The 22,476-nt window shown below is 38.1% G+C and overlaps 1 protein-coding gene across 4 annotated transcripts in view; it reads left to right on the forward strand.

The window, feature by feature from the left end:
- Positions 1–3,816: 3,816 nt before the first annotated feature.
- st6gal2a (ST6 beta-galactosamide alpha-2,6-sialyltranferase 2a) overlaps positions 3,817–22,476 on the forward strand; it is a 188,053-nt gene continuing 169,393 nt past the window's right edge. For all 4 annotated transcript variants that reach the window (XM_061879280.1, XM_061879279.1, XM_061879278.1 and 1 more), the window contains exon 1: positions 3,817–4,028. The gene's annotated coding sequence lies outside the window, so the exon portion shown is untranslated. The remainder of the gene's footprint in view (positions 4,029–22,476) is intronic.

The raw sequence follows: 22,476 nt of genomic DNA on the forward strand, positions 1-22,476 counted from the left end.
CTGCCATGTAACTGTACTCTATTTGTACTACATCACTGCCATGTAACTAATCTATTTGTACTACATCACTGCCATGTAGCTGTACTCTATTTGTACTAAATCACTGCCATGTAACTGTACTCTATTTGTACTACATCACTGCCATGTAACTGTACTCTATTTGTACTACATCACTGCCATGTAACTACTTTATTTGTTCTAAATCACTGCCATGTAACTGTACTCTATTTGTACTACATCACTGCCATGTAACTACTTTATTTGTACTACATCACTGCCATGTAACTGTACTCTATTTGTACTACACCACTGCCATGTAACTGTACTCTATTTGTACTACATCACTGCCATGTAACTAATCTATTTGTACTACATCACTGCCATGTAGCTGTACTCTATTTGTACTAAATCACTGCCATGTAACTGTACTCTATTTGTACTACATCACTGCCATGTAACTGTACTCTATTTGTACTACATCACTGCCATGTAACTACTTTATTTGTTCTAAATCACTGCCATGTAACTGTACTCTATTTGTACTACATCACTGCCATGTAACTACTTTATTTGTACTACATCACTGCCATGTAACTGTACTCTATTTGTACTACATCACTGCCATGTAACTGTACTCTATTTGTACTAAATCACTGCCATGTAACTGTACTCTAGTTGTACTACATCACTGCCATGTAACTGTACTCTATTTGTACTACATCACTGCCATGTAACTGTACTATATTTGTACTACATCACTGCCATGTAACTACTTTATTTGTACTACATCACTGCCATGTAACTGTACTCTATTTGTACTACATCACTGCCATGTAACTGTACTCTATTTGTACTAAATCACTGCCATGTAACTGTACTCTAGTTGTACTACATCACTGCCATGTAACTGTACTCTAGTTGTACTACATCACTGCCATGTAACTGTACTCTATTTGTACTACATCACTGCCATGTAACTGTACTCTATTTGTACTACATCACTGCCATGTAACTGTACTCTATTTGTACTACATCACTGCCATGTAACTAATCTATTTGTACTATATCACTGCCATGTAACTGTACTCTTTTTGTACTACATCACTGCCATGTAACTGTACTCTATTTGTACTACATCACTGCCATGTAACTGTACTCTATTTGTACTACATCACTGCCATGTAACTGTACTCTATTTGTACTACATCACTGCCATGTAACTAATCTATTTGTACTACATCACTGCCATGTAGCTGTACTATATTTGTACTAAATCACTGCCATGTAACTGTACTCTATTTGTACTACATCACTGCCATGTAACTACTTTATTTGTACTACATCACTGCCATGTAACGGTACTCTATTTGTACTACATCACTGCCATGTAACTGTACTCTATTTGTACTAAATCACTGCCATGTAACTGTACTCTAGTTGTACTACATCACTGCCATGTAACTGTACTCTATTTGTACTACATCACTGCCATGTAACTGTACTATATTTGTACTACATCACTGCCATGTAACTACTTTATTTGTACTACATCACTGCCATGTAACTGTACTCTATTTGTACTACATCACTGCCATGTAACTGTACTCTATTTGTACTAAATCACTGCCATGTAACTGTACTCTAGTTGTACTACATCACTGCCATGTAACTGTACTCTAGTTGTACTACATCACTGCCATGTAACTGTACTCTATTTGTACTACATCACTGCCATGTAACTGTACTCTATTTGTACTACATCACTGCCATGTAACTGTACTCTATTTGTACTACATCACTGCCATCTAACTAATCTATTTGTACTATATCACTGCCATGTAACTGTACTCTTTTTGTACTACATCACTGCCATGTAACTGTACTCTATTTGTACTACATCACTGCCATGTAACTGTACTCTATTTGTACTACATCACTGCCATGTAACTGTACTCTATTTGTACTACATCACTGCCATGTAACTAATCTATTTGTACTACATCACTGCCATGTAGCTGTACTATATTTGTACTAAATCACTGCCATGTAAGTGTACTCTATTTGTACTACATCACTGCCATGTAACTGTACTCTATTTGTACTACATCACTGCCATGTAACTACTTTATTTGTTCTAAATCACTGCCATGTAACTGTACTCTATTTGTACTACATCACTGCCATGTAACTACTTTATTTGTACTACATCACTGCCATGTAACTGTACTCTATTTGTACTACATCACTGCCATGTAACTGTACTCTATTTGTACTAAATCACTGCCATGTAACTGTACTCTAGTTGCACTACATCACTGCCATGTAACTGTACTCTATTTGTACTACATCACTGCCATGTAACTGTACTCTTTTTGTACTACATCACTGCCATGTAACTGTACTCTATTTGTACCACATCACTGCCATGTAACTGTACTCTATTTGTACTACATCACTGCCATGTAACTGTACTCTATTTGTACTACATCACTGCCATGTAACTGTACTCTATTTGTACTACATCACTGCCATGTAACTACTTTATTTGTACTTCATCACTGCCCTGTAACTGTACTCTATTTGTACTACATCACTGCCATGTAACTGTACTCTATTTGTACTAAATCATTGCCATGTAACTGTACTGTAGTTGCACTACATCACTGCCATGTAACTGTACTCTATTTGTACTACATCACTGCCATGTAACTGTACTCTATTTGTACTACATCACTGCCATGTAACTGTACTCTATTTGTACTAAATCACTGCCATGTAACTACTTTATTTGTACTACATCACTGCCATGTAACTGTACTCTATTTGTACTACATCACTGCCATGTAACTGTACTCTATTTGTACTAAATCACTGCCATGTAACTGTACTCTAGTTGTACTACATCACTGCCATGTAACTGTACTCTATTTGTACTACATCACTGCCATGTAACTGTACTCTATTTGTACTACATCACTGCCATGTAACTGTACTCTATTTGTACTACATCACTGCCATGTAACTGTACTCTATTTGTACTATATCACTGCCATGTAACTGTACTCTTTTTGTACTACATCACTGCCATGTAACTGTACTCTATTTGTACTACATCACTGCCATGTAACTGTACTCTATTTGTACTACATCACTGCCATGTAACTGTACTCTATTTGTACTACATCACTGCCATGTAACTGTACTCTATTTGTACTACATCACTGCCATGTAACTAATCTATTTGTACTACATCACTGCCATGTAGCTGTACTCTATTTGTACTAAAGCACTGTCATGTAACTGTACTCTATTTGTACTACATCACTGCCATGTAACTGTACTCTATTTGTACTACATCACTGCCATGTAACTACTTTATTTGTTCTAAATCACTGCCATGTAACTGTACTCTATTTGTACTACATCACTGCCATGTAACTACTTTATTTGTACTACATCACTGCCATGTAACTGTACTCTATTTGTACTACATCACTGCCATGTAACTGTACTCTATTTGTACTAAATCACTGCCATGTAACTGTACTCTAGTTGCACTACATCACTGCCATGTAACTGTACTCTATTTGTACTACATCACTGCCATGCAACTGTAGTCTATGTGTACTACATCACTGCCATGTAACTGTACTCTATTTGTACTACATCACTACCATTTAACTGTACTCTATTTGTACTACATCACTGCCATGTAACTGTAGTCTATGTGTTTCTAACACTCATGAACACCCCCTCTCGTTTAAAAAAAACAAAACAAAAAACTGTGCAGCTCCTCGGCGGCTCCGCCCCTAACGCTCAGATGTGGATGCAAAAAAAAAAGAAAAAGAGGGGGATCCAGCAGCAACTATGTGACAGACAGACAACACGGACCCTCGGCCGCACTGCTGGCAGGTACCGCGGAGGACACAATGGAGCTGGGCCGCATGCAGGACACCTCACAACGGCAGTAATGACCCACAGGACCGCGGCAGCATCCTCCGGACAGCATGCACCCCCACACCTTCTCGGTAAGCTTTTGTTTCCGCCCGTCTTCCTTCGCCTTCTCTGCTCGCTTGGATCCTTCTAAGTGACAACAACGTATGGATGAATGGGGTGTTGCGTTTACGTGCACTGTGTCTTTGTCCGCGAAGGCTGCATTCCGCTACTAGAGACACGGCGCGTGCACGCGCACTGATTGACTGTCATGTGTAATCTTGACAAAAGGAACTGTTTCCCTTAATTGCCCGAAATATAAACAATGACCTGGTTGAAGACGTACGCTCCCAAATGCCGTGACGCGCAAGTGTCAAGTGGACAGACGACTACACACCCCGAAGGGATACGCGTTGATAACTCTTAATATACTCGCGGGTAAATAAAAAAAACAAGCTGCGTTGAACGCACCAGCAAGTAACAAGACATGCCAACAAACAATGGAGGTCAGACGATATGCTAACAAACAAACAATTAAGCAGAATGAAACTCATAACCTCTTTACTTCTTGACATGACTTTATCCGAAATGAGACTGCGGGCAGCGAAGAAACGGGCTGCTGCAACTCAGTGGAGACTGCGGAGTGCACCTGCTTACTTTACATGGACAGGTTAGGTTAAGGTTAGCATGTGTATCTGATTTGATCATTTCTCGCAGCTTTGCCTCAAAAGTCACCCATATGGTACCCGCTTGGTGGCTTTTTAGGAACCTCCAGGTGGCAGCTAGTATTTCTAGTACCTTGTTTCGCTATGTTTCGTCAAATTCAGGTACGCAAACAACAGCATACCTGTTTCCTTTCTTAGGCCCCTAACCTTATCTGTGTCAACACACAACAATGCCACTGTTTAAGACCCCTGAACCCTTTCCGTTACAACGCGACCTAGTACGCATGCGTGGAAAATGCGCACGTCATCGTCGCCTCCAGTGTTGCTTTGTGTGCAAGTTCTTAAAGTCCTACTGAAATGAGATTTTCTTAATTAAACGGGGATAGCAGGTCCATTCTATGTGTCATACTTGATCATTTCGCGATATTGCCATATATTTGCTGAAAGGATTTAGTAGAGAACATAGACGATAAAGTTTGCAACTTTCGGTGTTAAGAGAAAAGCCCTGCCTCTACCGGAAGTCGCAGACGATGATGTCACACGTGTGGGGGCTCCTCACATATTCACATTGTTTTTAATGGGAGCCTCCAACAAAAAGTGCTATTCGGACCAAGAAAACAACAATTCCCCCATTAATTTGAGCGAGGATGAAAGATTCGTGTTTGAGGATATTGATAGCAAATGGCTAGAAAAAAAAATGATTAAAAAAAATATAAGTTAAAAAAAAAGGCGATTGCATTGGGACAGATTCCGATGTTTTTAGAGACATTTACTAGGATAATTCTGGGAAATCCCTTATCTTTCTATTGTGTTGCTAGTGTTTTAGTGAGTTTAATAGTCCCTGATAGTCGGAAGTGTACGTCCACGGGTGTCTCAGGGGAGTCGACGGCAGCTTTATGGACGGCACAAGCTCAGCTTTTCTCCGGTAAGAAGCGATTTTTTACCACAATTTTCTCACCGAAAACTGCTGGTTGACATTCGGTCGTGATTCATGTTTGCTTGACTGCACTCTGATCCATTGTAAAGTTTCACCTCCAGGAATTTTAAACAAGGAATCACCGTGTGTTTGTGTGGCTGAAAGGCTAAAGCTTCCCAACTCCATCTTTCTACTGTGAATTCTCCAATATGAATTGAACAAATTGCAAAAGATTCAGCAACAAAGATCTCCAAAATACTGTGTAATTATGCCGTTAAAGCAGACGACTTTTAGCTGTGAGTGTGTGCAGCGCTCATATTTCCTTAAAACGCGTGACGTCTTGCGTACACGTCATCATTACACGACGTTTTCAAGAAAAAACTCCCGGGAAATTTAAAATTGCAACTTAGTAAACTAAAAAGGCCGTACTGGCATGTGTTGAAATGTTAATATTTCATCATTGATATATAAACTATCAGACTGTGTGGTCGGTAGTGGCGGGTTTCAGTAGGCCTTGCAATGTTAATATTTCATCATTGATATATAAACTATCAGTCTGCGTGGTGGGTAGTAGTGGGTTTCAGTAGGCCTTTAAAAGCCTAATGACAACCACTACTACCCACCACGCAGTCTGATAGTTTATATATCAATGATGAAATCTTACTATTGCAACACATGCCAATACGGCCGGATTAGTTTACTAAATTGCAATTTTTAATTTCCCGCAATGTATCCTGTTGAAAACGTCGCGAAATGATGACGCGTGCGCGCGACGTCTCGGCTTCTAGCGGACATTTTATCCCAGCACCACTCACGGCTAAAAGTCGTCTGATTTAATCGCATAATGACACAGTATTCTGGACATCTGTGTTGGTGAATCTTTTGCAATATGTTCAATTAATAATGGAGAAGTCAAAGTAGAAAGATGGAGGTGGGAAGCGGTGCACTGCAGCTGCCTTTAGCATCACAAACATAGCCGGAGTTTCCTTGTTTAAAATTACCAAAGCTGAAACTTTACTATGGAACAGAGCGGTCGAGCGAACATGGATCCCGACCACATGTCAACCGGCAGGTTTCGGTGAGAAAATAGTGGTAATAAGTCGCCTCTTACCGTAGACATGAGCGGAGCTTGCATCCTGCTGCAGCTGCGTGGCTTCCCTCAGAGACACTGGCGATAACTACACCCGTGGCCACACCCCTCCGACTTTAAGGTACTCTATAATCTCACTAAAACACTGGTAACACAAAAGGCAGATAAGGGATTTTCCAGAAGTATCCTAGTAAATGTGTCTAATAACATCTGAATCGCTTTCACTTTTTTTTTTAAAACTTTTTTTTATTTTAACTTTTTTTTTTTTTCTAGTCCTTCACTCTCATTATCCTCATCCACAAATATTTCATCCTCACTCAAATTAATGGGGAAATTGTCGCTTTCTCGGTCCGAATCGCTCTAGCTGCTGGTGGCTATGATTGTAAACAATGTGAGGATGTGAGGAGCTCTACAACTCGTGACGTCACGCGCACATCGTCTGATACTTCCGGTACAGGCAAAGCTTTTTTATTAGCGACCAAAATTTGCAAACTTTTTCGGCGATGTTCTCTACTAAATCCTTTCAGCAAAAATATGGCAATATCGCGAAATGATCAAGTATGACACATAGAATGGACCTGCTATCCCCGTTTGAATAAGAAATTCTCATTTCAGTAGGCCTTTAAATGTAACTTATCTGAACAATATCCAGTGTTGTGGTATTTCAACTAACTGGAATCCAGTGTACTGTGGGGCCCTATTGTAATGAATCACACCTGAGATATCATAAATTAATCAAATCTTAATTAGATGCGTAAACAATGTGATAAAGAACATTTGACAACACTCAATCTAGGGATCTAGATATCTGGTTAGGACACTTCTCAATATTTTGCCTTCACCTTCATTGTCCATTCGTTTTTGGTGACTTTATGTACTATGGACATAGACGGTGAGTCTGCGACATACATGGCGGACAATAACTGATACAGTCTGCTTTTTCAGTCCAAATGCATTCGCCGTTTTCCGTAGTTGTACCTCGACAGCCAGGTAATACAAAGCACACGCTACCTTTTTTTTATTGCATCCACAGGAGCTTTCATTCTCATTGTCTCTCCTTCGACAAATGGATTAAGTTTTTTGCCAAGTAGAATCACAGCTGTCCTGGACATTGGAAAGTTCTCTAGCTTTCTGAGAAGAGTTGTATCCCAAAGAGCTGCAATCGCTTTCTCATAAGGTATTAATGTGTGATTTCCACAAGCGTCTGTACATGTAGAAGAAGGACAAACACAGGCATGTCTGGATGACTCGCCTCCATATTTCCAGTGGTTAGCTCCAAGTTACGAAACTGCTTTCTTATTAAGCTGGCTGTGGCGTGTTCTTTCTGACATCACTTCCTGTGTGGGGCGCAGTCTTGCTGGCGTCACTTCCTTTCCAAACTCAGTTTGTAAACGACCAATGAGTCCATACAAGACTAGGAGTCGCAGATTCAAGAAATACACGGCCCACTTATCCGTTAAAAAAATTGTCAGAGGAGGGGGACCTTAAACGCTGATTTAGTGTAGCTGAAACGGGGCTTAGGTTAAATAATTATTCCTTAGCGATGCAGCCTCAATGGTCTTAAATTGGCATGTTCGGAACCATGGCTACTTTTTTTTAGTACAAGCTAGTACCTCAACAAAAAGTGAAAAATTTAATTTAAAACATTTGTACGCACGTACAACATTTAAGACATTCAGTATATTAGTATGTGGAATTAAATTATGGAATGGATTAAGCAAAGAAATCAAACAATGTACTAATATGATCCACTGCAAGAAAATCTTAAAACTTAAAGTGTTTACAAAGTACAAAGAAGAAGAACCATAATAAACATTCTGAATTCATTTCATCGATCCATTCATTTTCTAAATAATCTTACTCATATCACCATATGAAATATAACTGACTTCCCTAAATAATATTTATTAATTTTTATTGTTATTAATTATGGAATATATTGTGAATAAATTGAGAACAAGAAGTAAACAAAAGTTTTAGCAACTGCTATGTAAAGGAAAAGGGGTAGGATTAAATAAGCTCTGCTTCTTCCTACTTCTTTTCGAACATGTTGAATAGAAAAACTGGAAATTGTGATGTATCATGTTGTATGCATGCACATTCCAAATAAACTCAATCTCAGCTCAACTCATATTGCCGTGTTTTACTCCGTAAAGGATAAGCTCAAGATGGCATTATTGGTACTATTTCTAGTACCCTCATGTACCAGGTTTTAATCATAGAAAGGAGTACAGGGTAATCTATCATTAGAGGGATGTGTGCCGAATTAAAATAAATAATAATTTAAATGCAACAAGTACTATCAGACATGTCTTGTTAAGAGGTGTTTAGTGATATTATTAACATTTTCCTGTGGTAAAAATTAAGAAAGTTATGACTGTTTGAACTAGTGTTGTCCCGATACCAATATTTTGGTATCGTACCAAAATTATTTCGATACTTTTCTAAAAAAAGGTCACCACAAAAAATTTAATTATTGGCTTTATTTTAACAAAAAATCTTAGGATACAATAAACATATGCTTCTTATTGCAAGTTTGTCTTTACATGAAATAGTGAACATACAAGACAACTTGTCTTTTATTAGTAAGTAAACAAACAAAGGCTCCTAATTAGTCTGCTGACGTATGCAGTAACATATTGTGTCACTTATCATTCTATTATTTTGTCAACATTATGAGGGACAAACTGTAAAAAATTATTATTAAACTACTTGTTCATTTACTGTCAATATATGCTTCTTTTCTCTTTTAACATGTTCCATCTACACTTCTGTTAAAATGTAATTATCATGTATTCTTCTGTTTGGATGCTTTACATTAGTTTGGGATGATACCCCAACAAATTTGCGTATCAATCCGATACCAAAATGCGTCAGTTCTCCCTTTTCTGTCTACACACTGTCTGGTTGTAAGTACTCTGTGATTTTGCGCTGCCAAACATGCTCGTCTGCACGTAAACCAGCAATGACACAACGTGAAGACGACGGGAGGGTGGAGGACTGGTACTTTTCAGTGCCAGTATAGTACCAAATATGATTCATTACTATCGCGGTACTATACTTATACCGTACAACCCTAGTTTGAACCCAGTGGAAATGCACTAATTTATGGTCAACCTCTTCAATACAAAGTCAGTGGAACTCAAAATTTTAGGTATGATCTTTTTGTTAAAAATGCCACAACTTTCTTAATATTTACACTATTTTTAAAATGTTGGTATTGTTGTAAAGCTTGTTAAACAATGAAACATAAAAGTAGGTTTCACAGTATTTTGAATTAGCGTAGGAAGTGACGGAAAATCTGAGTAAACAAGATTAGTCCGACTCGATTTGTGACGCGAGTCATATCACAAAGACCAGAAAGAGGAAGTCGGCGGGTCAAAAAAAAATCAGTGTGCGAATCTATCAATATAAAAGATATTTGGCAGACTCACAGATACATGTAAAACTTCAACTATAAAAGGAATTACAATTAAGTTTTTACTCATTGTAGATTTTTTGCAGGGAATTTTGTTTAGTATAAACGTGCCAAATTTGGTCTTGGCTTTGAGGTGTGACTACTTGTCCAATCGGAATATTTCGATATTCTGGATTCAGAAGAATGTGTTGTACGTTAGTGTTTTTCAACCTTTTTTGAGCCGAGGCGCATTTTTCTGCGTTGAAAAAATCCGGAGGCACACCACAAGCAGAAATCGTTAAAAAAATGAAACTCAGTTGACAATAAAAAGTTGTCGCAATTGTTGGATATGAATTTAAAGAATAACCATAACCAAGCATGCATCACTATAGCTCTTGTCTCAAAGTTGGTATACTGTCACAACCCGTCACATCCCGCTGTGACTACTTATTTTGAGTTTTTTGGTGTTTTCCTGCGTGTAGTGTTTTAGTTCTTGTCTTGTGCTCCTATTTTGTTGTTGATTGTCATGTCATGTACGAATGTACTTTGTGGATGCCGTCTGCTCCACAACGCTGTAAGTCTTTGCTGTTGTCCAGCATTCTGTTTTTGTCTACTTTGTAGCCAGCTCAGTTTTAGTTTTGTTCAGCATAGCCTTCCCTAAGCTTCAATGCCTTTTCTTAGCGGCACTCACTTTTTAATTTTGGTTTAAGCATCAGACACCTTTTTACCTGCACACTGCCTCCCGCTTTTTCCGACATCTACAGATCAATCAGCTACCAGCTGCCACCTACTGATATGGAAGATTATTACACGGTTACTCTGCCGAGCTCTAGGCAGAACCGACACTCAACAACAACACATCATTTGCAAACTATGAGGTGGCGACTTGTCCAGGGTGTATCCCGCCTTCCGCCCGAATGCAGCTGAGATAGGCTCCAGTGACCCCGTACAGGACAAGCGGTAGAAAATGGATGGATTGGTTTGCAAAAAATATTTTTAACCCAAATAGGTGAAATTGGATCATCTCCCACGACACACCAGACTGTTCCTCACGGCACACTAGTGTGCCGCGGCACAGTGGTTGAAAAACACTGTTGTACGTCATGAGTATAGGTGTATAGTGGTGACAAAAACAACGCAAGCGCAGTTGAAATTTTTAAAACCAGGGTCGTGCCGCTACTCACAATGGCACATTGAAGCGTGAAACACTCCGAGTGACCACTGCGTTTGTTTTGTTCATTTATTTGTGTATACTTAAAAGTATTGGCGCCGTATGTGGCAAATACACTGCTGTGTATTGCACCAGGTACTACTTATAGTATCGTCTAGTACCTGGTTTTGACATGTTTTACACAGTAAAGACTAAGCTAATGTTAGCATTTGTGTTCATTTTGGTAATTGTGTGCATACATATTCGTACATAGTAAGTCAATTTTGTTTATGAAGTACTTTTCACAAACTGATAAAAAAACATACATGTAGGTGAATTAAAACAACAGGGGCGACATCATAAAAAAGATAAAAAGTGTAAACAAAAAGTACCATCTTTGCAGGTTTGAGACCCCATGTACTGTTTCTGGTACAAGGGTCAGCAACCTGCGGCTCTAGGGCCACATGCGGCTCTTGAGCGGCACCCTAGTGGCTCCATTGAGCTTTTACAAAAATGTATGGAAATGGGAAAAAAATGGGGTGAAAAATATATAAACACGACACAAACCTTACCAATTGTTCGAAAGCCCACTGTTTAATATGTTTGTGTTCATGCTTCACTGATGAGAGTATTTGGCGAGAGCCATTTTGTCCTACTAATTTCAGCGGCCCTTGAACTCACCGTTGTGTGGACTGTGACTCAACAGTTTGTTTACATGTACAACTTTCTCCGACGCTGCCACAGAAAGACGTGGTTTTTGCCACTCCTTTGTCTCATTTTTTCCACCAAATGTTTTATACTGTGCATGAATGCACAAAGGTGAGCTTTGTTGATACAGTATTATTGTATACAGGCATATTTACGTCATGTGTTGCTTCCATTATAACACTCTAAATTTTTTGCGGCTCCAGACAGATTACTTTTTTTTATTTTCGGTCCAATATGGCTCTTTCAACATTTTGGGTTGCAGACCCTTGGTCTAGTACATTGTAGCTGGTTAAAAATATTTTTTTTGCAAACCAGTAATTATAGTCTGCAATTGATGTGTTGTTGTTGAGTGTCAGTGCTGTCTAGAGCTCGGCAAAGTAACCGTGTAATACTCTTTCATATCAGTAGTTAGCAGCCGGTAGCTAATCGTTTTGTAGATGACGGAAACAGCGGCAGGCAGTGCGCAGGTAAAAAAAAGTGTCTTAAACCAAAAATAAACAAACGGTGAGTGCCCCTAAGAAATGGCATTGAAGCTTAGGGAAGGCTACGCAGAACAAAACTAAAACTGAACTAGCTACAAAGGAGGAAAAAAAACAGAATGCTGGATGACAGCAAAGACTTACTGTGGAGCAAAGACATCGTCCACAATGTACATCCGAACATGACATGACAATCACTAATGTCCCCGCAAAGAACGATAAAAACAATTAAAATATTTTTGATTGCTAAAACAAAGTAGATGCGGAAAATATCGCTCAAAGGAAGACATGACACTGCTATAGGAGAATACCAAAAAAAGAGAAAAAGCCACCAAAATAGGAGCGCAAGACAAGGACTAAAACACTACACAGAGGAAAACAGCAAAAAACTCCAAATAAGTCACGGCGTGATGTGACAGGTCGTGACAGTACACCTACTTTGAGACAAGAGCTATAGTGATGCATTGAATTCATATCCAACAATTGTGAGAACGATTTTTTATTGTCCATATCGGATACTGAGTTTCATTTTTAAATGTTTTCTGTTGGTGGTGTGCCTCTGCATTTTGTCAATGAAAAAAATGTGCCCTGGCTCAAAAAAGGTTGAAAAACACTGGTCAAGTACCTGGTTTTGAAAATGTTTTACTGAGTACACACAAAGCCAATGTTACTATTTGTGTTTATTTTGCTAATTTTGTCCAAAGACATTAAGTAGATCGTATCATCTAGGCATGTTTGAGACACCAGGTACTATTTCTAGTGCAATCTAGTGCCTGGTTTTGCCATACCCAAGCCAGGCTATTGTTGGTCTACGTGTTTGTTTTGTTCATTTATTGGTGTATACTTAAAAGTATTGGCGCTGTATGATTCTGGTACAATCTAGTACTTGCTTTTGTCGGTGGAATGTGCCAAAAGCGAGCAGTCGCTGGTTCCGTGCTGATGAAAAGGGGCATTGGTGTACACAAAAGTCTGTTAAATTTTATTTTTTCAAAGCGCCAACACACCATGTTCTTATTTCCTGTGGGGTGGCGGGCAGGGCTGATTAGGAGTGTGAACAGCAATTAGGGTGTATTCTAGCATGCACACACAGGTGTGTGTGTTGGCTTTGAAGTGCTTGCGCGTCTGTCACCTACAGGAAACTGGGTGTTTATCACTTGGAGCTGTCGGGATGTATCTGGGGAACAAATGGTTGTCTTGCAGAGGAAGAGTGCTATACACACACTTGCATCGTGTTTGTACTCGATTTTGGAGACCGCTGCAGTAAAAAGTGGATTTTGTGTTTTTATTTTAGGTCCATTTTACTTTGAACATGTAAATGTTTGTTTCTGAATGGAGATGTTTTTTTTCTTTAAGCACTGAATAAAAGGGATACTATTTGAAATTGGCTCAGAGGAACACAATGAACCTGCAAAAATAATCAATACAATAAAGTTAAACCACATACTTTTAAAGATAATAACCAAAACAACACAACACAACATCCATTGCAATCGGTCCCATGGGGGGGTTTGCCCACATATGCGGTCCTCTCCAAGGTTTCTCATACTCACTGTCACCGACGTCCCACTGGGGTGAGTTTTTCCTTGGCCTTATGTGGGCCCTACCGAGGATGTCGTTGTGGTTTGTACAGCCCTTTGAGACACTTGTGATTTGGGGCTATATAAATAAACATTGATTGATTGATTGATTTGGAAAAAAAATCATATTGAAAACTATATTTAAAATCTGTTTCAGGGTCAAAAACTTTTCACGTTCCAAACTTTTTTTAACTGTACCGGCAATATTTTAAGTAACATTTTAATATATTTAAAGTGTAAAATAAGTTAAAGGCCACTAAAATTAATCATTTAACTAAACATATTTAATCTTACTAGACACTAGTGTTGTAACGATACCAATATTTTGATACAGGTACTAAAACTATTTTTATACTTTTCGGTTATTTTCGGTACTTTCCTAAATAAAGGGGACCATAAAAAAATTGCATTATTGGCTTTATTTTAACAAAAAATGCTCGGGTACATTAAACATAGTTTTTTTTTTATTGCAGTTAGGTCCTTAAACAAAATAGTGAACCTACTGGACAACTTGTCTTTTATTAGAAAGTAAAAACAAACAAAGATTCCTAATTAGTCTTCTGAAATATGCAGTAACATATTGTGTCATTTATCATTCTATTATTTTGTCAACATTGTTAAGGACAAGTGGTGGACAATTACTTCTACGGTGTGTGGGAGCTACGGTTTGTAGTGAAGCATGTTTAGCTATTCCTCGTCCTGCAGGGATGATACTTGTGAGAAACATACTTTATTTGTCGCCATGGAGACCAGGATTAGTGATTTAGAAGTAGCTAAAACGCTTCCGACAGCGAATGGACTTTAGCCGCTAGCTCGCTAGCCATTTCTTAAAGCACATCTTCCTCAGGGCGTTTCAGTGTTATAACTTCCCCTTTATCGTCAGTTTTTAAGCCAAAATGCGTTCATTCTCACTTTTACGGACTATAAGGCGTACTTAAAATCCTTTTTGTTCTCCTCAAAACTCGACAGTACGCCTTATAACCCGGTGCGCCTAAATAAGGAATACGTTCGGTTGAGCTTACGCACCTCAAAACAATTTTATTTGGTACATGGTGTACAAAGTGTGACCAGTAGATGGCAGTCAAACATAAGAGATAAGTGTAGGCTGCGCCGTTTTTTGAGTTTCAACATACAAGTATTATTATAGTGTGTGTATAAGTTAAGACATATTATCAAGTGTTTGGTTTCACAATATTATGCAAAAGCAACTTTTTTTTACCTTCTGGTACCTGCTGATCTGTGTTTGGGATCTGCATAAATCCTGAAAAATTGCGTGCCTCCGCCTTTGTAGTCCGTTCCGACAACGTAGTCGATAAGCTTCTTCTTTTTCTCTGTTTTCTTGTTATGTGACATTCATCCTCTGCCATTTCTAATATAAAATAGTGTTAAGATCTTACTTATATCTGTCAGTAAACTCCCTATGAAAGTGCTAAAACATACTGGTTTAGTGAGTTCAAATTATTCACCCAAGGACCTTTAGTTATCAGAGTTCCGGCCGGACGGTTTTTCACGGGACACATTTCCTGTATTGTTTCTGAAAGAGAAAATGCTGCTCCATTATTAATTTAAGTAAAGTTTGAATGTCTTCAAAACAGTTAGCTCCCTCTTTTGACAATTCTTCCACTCCCGTCCTTGCACGCTACACCACTGCAACAAAGATGACGGGGTGAAGACGCTGCCGAAGGTGAGCCACGTAAATAAGACCGCCCACAAAACGGTATATCCGGAAGCTACTGTCAAAAAGCGGCTTGAAGATGATGTGTAAAACATAATCCATGCAGCATTTTGACCAAAGAACCACCATTACATGTTATGAAAACCACAAGGAAGTGTTTTTCCATTTAGAAAAAAATTAAATAATATGACTCCTTTTAATGCGCTTTATAATCTGGTGCGCCTTATATATGAATTGTTTTATTATTATTTTTTAAATAGACCATTCATCGGCAGTGCCTTTATAATCCGGTGCGCCCTATGATAAGGAAAATACGGTATATTATCTATCCATCCATCCATCCATTTTCTACCGCTTATTCCCTTTCGGGGTCACGGGGGGCGCTGGCGCCTATCTCAGCTACAATCGGGCGGAAGGCGGGGTACACCCTGGACAAGTCGCCACCTCATCGCAGGGCCAACACAGATAGACAGACAACATTCACACTCACATTCACACACTAGGGCCAATTTAGTGTTGCCAATCAACCTATCCCCAGGTGCATGTCTTTGGAGGTGGGAGGAAGCCGGAGTACCCGGAGGGAACCCACGCATTCACGGGGAGAACATGCAAACTCCACACAGAAAGATCCCGAGCCTGGATTTGAACCCAGGACTGCAGGACCTTCGTATTGTGAGGCAGACGCACTAACCCCTCTGCCACCTATCTAATGATGCAGAAAATAATATCATACATTCCAAATTTTTTTGTTAAAATGAAAACAAATACTGAAATACTTGCTTGACTTAGGACAGTGGTTCTCAAATGGGGGTACGCGTACCCTGGGGGGTACTTGAAGGTATGCCAAGGGGTACGTGAGATTTAAAAAAAAATATTCTAAAAATAGTAACAATTCTTAAATCCTTTATGAATATATTTATTGAAATATGAATGTAAGTTCATAAACTGTGAAAAGAAATGCAACAATGCAATATTTAGTGTTGACAGCTAGATTTTATTGTGGACATGTTCCATAAATATTGATGTTAAAGATTTATTTTTTTGTGGAGAAATGTTTAGAATTAAGTTCATGAATCCAGATGGATCTCTATTACAATCCCCAAAGAAGGCACTTTAAGTTGATGATTACTTCTATGTGTAGAAATCTTTATTTATAATTGAAACACTTGTTTATTTTTAACAAGATTTTAGTTATTTTTATATATTTTTTCCAAATAGTTAAAGAAAGACCACTACAAATGAGCAATATTTTGCACTGTTAAACAATTTAATGAATCACAAACTGATGACATAGTGCTGTATTTTATTTCTTTATCTCTTTTTTTCAACCAAAAATGCTTTGCTCTGATTAGGGGGTACTTGAATTAAAAAAAATTCACAGGGGGTACATCACTGAAAAAAGGTTGAGAACCACTGAGTTAGGATTTCAAAGCACGTTATCCATCAAATTGTACAGTTTGAAAATTAAAATAGAATGTTGGGTAAAACTTTACTGTTACCATTTTTACATTTACAGTAATACACTCTAAAAACAATAACTGTAGTTTTACAGTAAAAAAAAAAAACAACCATGGCAGCTCAGTCGCCAGAATTTCACTGTAAAAAAAAAACTGTAGTAAAATGTTTTTGTTTAATTTATTAAGCCGGACAAAATACATTGTAAATTATCTGATAAAATTCGGGGCACTGATCTGCCAGTCTTTATAGCAAAATATACAAATATCCTAGAGCAGGGGTCACCAACGCGGTGCCCGCGGGCACCAGGTAGCCCGTAAGGACCTGATAAGTCGCCCGCTGGCCTGTTCTAAAAATAGCTCAAATAGCAGCACTTACCAGGGAACTGCCTCTATTTTTTAAATTTTATTTATTTACTAGCAAGCTGGTGCCGCTTTGCTCGACATTTTAATTCTAAGAGAGACACAACTCAAATAGAATTTGAAAATCTAAGAAAATATTTTAAAGACTTGGACTTCACTTGTTTAAATAAATTCATTAATTTTTTTACTTTGCTTCTTACAACTTTCAGAAAGACAATTTATTTATTTTTTTTATTTTTATTTTTTTACTGGAAAATTAATAAATACATTATAATGTAATTCTTCATTTTAGCTTATGTTTTTTCGACGAAGAATATTTGTGAAATATTTCTTCAAACTTATTATGATTAAAATTCCCCAAAATTATTCTGGCAAATCTAGAAAATCTGTGGAATCAAATTTAAATCTTATTTCAAAGTCTTTTGAATTTCTTTTAAAATTTTGTTCCGGAAAATCGAGAAGAAATAATGATTTGTCTTTGTTAGAAATATAGCTTGGTCCAATTTGTTATATATTCTAACAAAGTGCAGATTGGATTTTAACCTATTTAAAACATGTCATCAAAATTCTAAAATTAATCTTAATCAAGAAAAATTACTAATGATGTTCCATAAATTATTATTATTTTTTTTTCAAAACGTTTCGAATTAGCTAGTTTTTCTCTTCATTTTTTTTGGTTGAATTTTGAATTTTAAAGAGTCGAAATTGAAGATAAACTATGTTTCAAAATTTAATTTTCATTTTTTTCATGTTTTCTCCTCTTTTAAACCGTTCAATTAAGTGTTTTTTTTCATAATTTACTCTCTACAAAAAACCTTCCGTAAAAGGAAAATAAATGTGCGACCGAATGATTGACAGAAATCCCCATTTTTTATATATATGTATCGATTTATTTATTAAAGGTAAATTGAGCAAATTGATTATTTCTGGCAATTTATTTAAGTGTGTATCAAACTGGTAGCCCTTCGCATTAATCAGTACCCAAGAAGTGGCTCTTGGTTTCAAAAAGTTTGGTGACCCCTGTCCTAGAGTGTACGTAAAAACATATATACAAATCAAATACATAGGCAAGAGTGTAACAATATCATTAAAAAAAATCCTTCTACATTTATATGCATGTATAATTTGCTGTTACATAACTGCGATGTCGCCCTCAATGAAAAGGAGTTTGACAACCCTGCTGTAAATAATGCACAATAACAATGATGTACTAGTAAGTATTCATGCATTGACAGTACATGATGTGATGTTGGCACCTCTTCTTCTTGCCGGATGTCTACAGCATCCAGTTTGGGTGTGCCAAGACTGACGGTCCAGGTGTTTTCGCCTTCTTTGTGCGCTCGAACAATGAGCTTCATGCACGAGTGTCCCTCTTATAATCTGTTCTGGTACAAAAACAGGGGGAGGGAAGGGAAACAAGAGAAAATAAATTGCCAAGCACGCGCCGGGACTCACATTTACTTGTACATACCTGAGTAGGACAAATGTTGCCTGACACTTTGCAGTTGGCACGAAGAAGAAACGGCGCCTTGTTAGTGCTGCAGATGTGCAAAAAGGTGCGGCAAAACCGCAAACCACTCGAGAGTGAAAAAGCTAGACGGTGAAAAAACAAAACAAAAAACAAGTAGTCAGGTTGCTGCACCTTTAGGAAATGAAATATGAAGACAACGTTTTGGAGCTTGTCTGCAAATATTTATTATATTGTCAATTTCTGAGGCCAAAGGTCAGTGATGTTGGCCCTCAGCAGGAGATAAGAAGCATATGGAATGGTCTTGATCGAGATGAAGGATTCAGCCTTTCAATGGAATATTGCTATTTAATTATGGGAAATTCAATGACTCCTTTGTTTGGCTGTTGGCAACACGTTTGTATTTGGTACTACTGCCACCTAAAGGGCTGGAGTGCAACTTAAAGGCTACCTATAGGGATTTTAATCTACATTTAAAGGCCTACTGAAATGAGATTTTCTTATTTAAACGGGAACAGCCGGTCCATTCTATGTGTCATACTTGATCATATCGCGATATTGCCATATTTTTGCCGAAAGGATTTAGTAGAGAACATCGACGATAAAGTTTGCAACTTTTGGTCGCTAATAAAAAAGCCCTGCCTTTACCGGAAGTATGTGCGCGTGATGTCGCGAGTTGCAGGGCTCCACACATATTCACATTGTTTATAATGGGAGTCACCAGCTGTAAGAGCAATTCGGACCGAGAAAGCGACAATTTCCCCATTAATTTGAGCGAGGATAAAAGATTTGTGAATTAGGATATTGATAGTGAAGGACTAGAAAAAAAAAACGACGGCGGCGGCGGCAGTGTGAGCGTTTTAGATGTAATTAGACACATTTACTGGGATGATTCTGGAAGATCCCTTATCTGCTTATTTTAATAGTGTTTTAGTAAGATTGTAAAGACATGCCTCGAGGTCAGATGGCTGGGGTGAACACGCAGTGTCTCAGAGAGAAGCCGAGGAGCCAAGCTCACAGCTGCCTTTTTTGACAGCTGCTGCAGGACGACGAATAATCCAATGAAGTCTCAGGTAAGATATATATCACAATTTTCCCATCCAAAAACATGCTGGTTGACGTAGGGAAAACATGTTCGCTGGACCGCTCTGCTTCACAACAAATAAAGAAACACCGGCTCTGTCTCGGAGCTAAAGACAGCCGCAATCCACCGCTTTCCACCAACAGCATTGTTCTTTATAGTATCCACTATTAATTGAACACATTGCAAAAGATTCAGCAACACAGATGTGTGATTATGCAATTAAAGCAGACTACTTTTAGCCGCTAGTGGTGCTGTGCAAATATTTCCTGACAGTCCGTGTCGTCACGCGCACGCGTCATCATTCCGCGACGTTTTCAACAAGAAACCCGCGGGAAATTTAAAATTGCAATTTAGTAAACTAAAAAGGCCGTATTGGCATGTGTTGCAATGTTAATATTTCATCATTGATATATAAACTATCAGACTGCGTGGTCGGTAGTAGTGGGTTTCAGTAGGCCTTTAAAACGCAACATTATGGGCTAGATCAGGGGTGTTAAAGTCAAGGAATTAATTATCTTTGGCTGTTGGGATGATATTTGAATAGTATTAGAACAGGCCCGCAGGCCACAGTTGCCTCCTGCTGTTTTGCACGCATCAGTGTTGGCGCTACACATTTTCAAAGTGGGGTCCCAGTGACCCCATCAAGTCATAAAAATGGGGTCCCACAGTAAATTTTTGGGGTCCCACTTTTTTGTAAGCGTTTTGAAAACAAATGACAAATGTATGCATTATCCTGTTATATCTCACATTCTATATTGTGTTTCGGAAAAAGGTTGTCATAAACATTACTAGATTCATTAAAATAAAATAATACAAAAGAAAACACATTTTTATGCATATGTAAATATATTCAGTTATAAACATTCATTCACTTTCTTCTTTCCTTCATGGATATATACTTTACCGCTGCTAGTATTTTTTGTAATATTTTCAGAATGTGTTTCTTCTATTTTTGGCCAAAGTAAGACAAAGAAAACAATCTGAAGTTGTCTTTATTTTTTAGTTTTAATTGCATGATTTTAATAGTCTTAACAGTGTGCACAGATTTTCCTCCATGCGGCCCCTGAGCTAAAATGAGTTTGACACTCCTGGTCTAGATAATATGTATTAAATATGCTTTGGTGGAACGTTTGCCTACATTCATAATCCGCTTTTGCCAGATGTGCGATTCTGGGGTGTGGCCCTAGATCCAAAAGTATCATCATTTACTGTTATGTAAAATGTTAATTATACTGTCTTGATTAATAAATTGTCACTCAATCAATCAATGTTTATTCATATAGCCCTAAGTCACAACTGTCTCAAAGGGCTGCACAAGCCACAACGACAGCCTCGGTTCAGATCCCACATCAATCAGGACCAATTAAGATGGTATGGCATCAGAGGGCTGGTCTTGAACTAAGTACGAAGCTACTTAACCAACATGAAGCGATAGGTGAAGTTAGGCCAACATACGACAACTGGGACCAAAATAATTTAATATTTATACAAACGACATTTGTAAAGTTACAAATGACTAAAAGTTGGTAATATTTGTTGCGTTTTGTCCGATGACAAAACAGAAGCGAATCCAAATAACAGAAGAAATGAGCAAATTAAGCAATAGAAAAATGGATGGATGGAAATGAACGAATTAAAGAGATGATGGAATCTCAGTAAAACTAAAATAATGCTATTCTGTAATAGCGGAAAATAAAGTATTTACAACTTTACATGTTTTTACATTGGACAAGTAAAAAAAAGATTTTTTTGGGGATGTAATAATAGATAATAAAATGAACTGGAAATCGCATATATATATATATATATATATATATATATATATATATATATATATATATATATATATATATATATAATATACTATTTGTATTAGGGGTGTAACGGTACGTGTGTTTGTATTGAACCGTTTCGGTACGGGGGTTTCGGTTCGGCACGCGGGCGTACCGAACGAGTTTGGAAGCAGAAGTCTTCACAAGCTACTCTGCTTTCTGCCTCTGTGGCTCTGTCTCAGCAGCAAGCATTGTCCCGCCCACACAACCATCTGATTGGTTACATACAAAGCCAATCAGCAGTGCGTATTCAGAGCGATGTAACAGCCAATCAGCAGTGCGTATTCAGACTTCAGAACGGTGTAGTCAATGCTTCAGCATCGAGCAGAGATATTCGTTTAGCAGGGGAGCAGCGCATTCTACCCAAATTATACTAAACACTTCCCAGTCACAACTATTACTAACATCACTATGAGCCCGTTGACCTTCTAGAAACTTAAACTGCAGCTCAGCTAGCTCACAGTACAGGCTTGAGGTGAGGGCTAATTAGCTTTTAGCGTAACATTAGCTCATTTTGCTGCGTGGTGTGGGTGTGTGTGTGCGTGTGTGCGCGCGCGTGTGTGTGTGCGTGTGTGTGTGTGTGTGTGAATAGTCTCTCCTATTGCAATTGTACTATTTTTTAGCAATAGTTACATGAATCATTAGTAATGTAGCAGGCTAGTTTTGAATAGCAGAGTCCCTGCTA

This window comes from Nerophis ophidion, linkage group LG19, assembly GCF_033978795.1.
Source record: "Nerophis ophidion isolate RoL-2023_Sa linkage group LG19, RoL_Noph_v1.0, whole genome shotgun sequence".
Taxonomy (NCBI): Eukaryota; Metazoa; Chordata; class Actinopteri; order Syngnathiformes; family Syngnathidae; genus Nerophis; species Nerophis ophidion.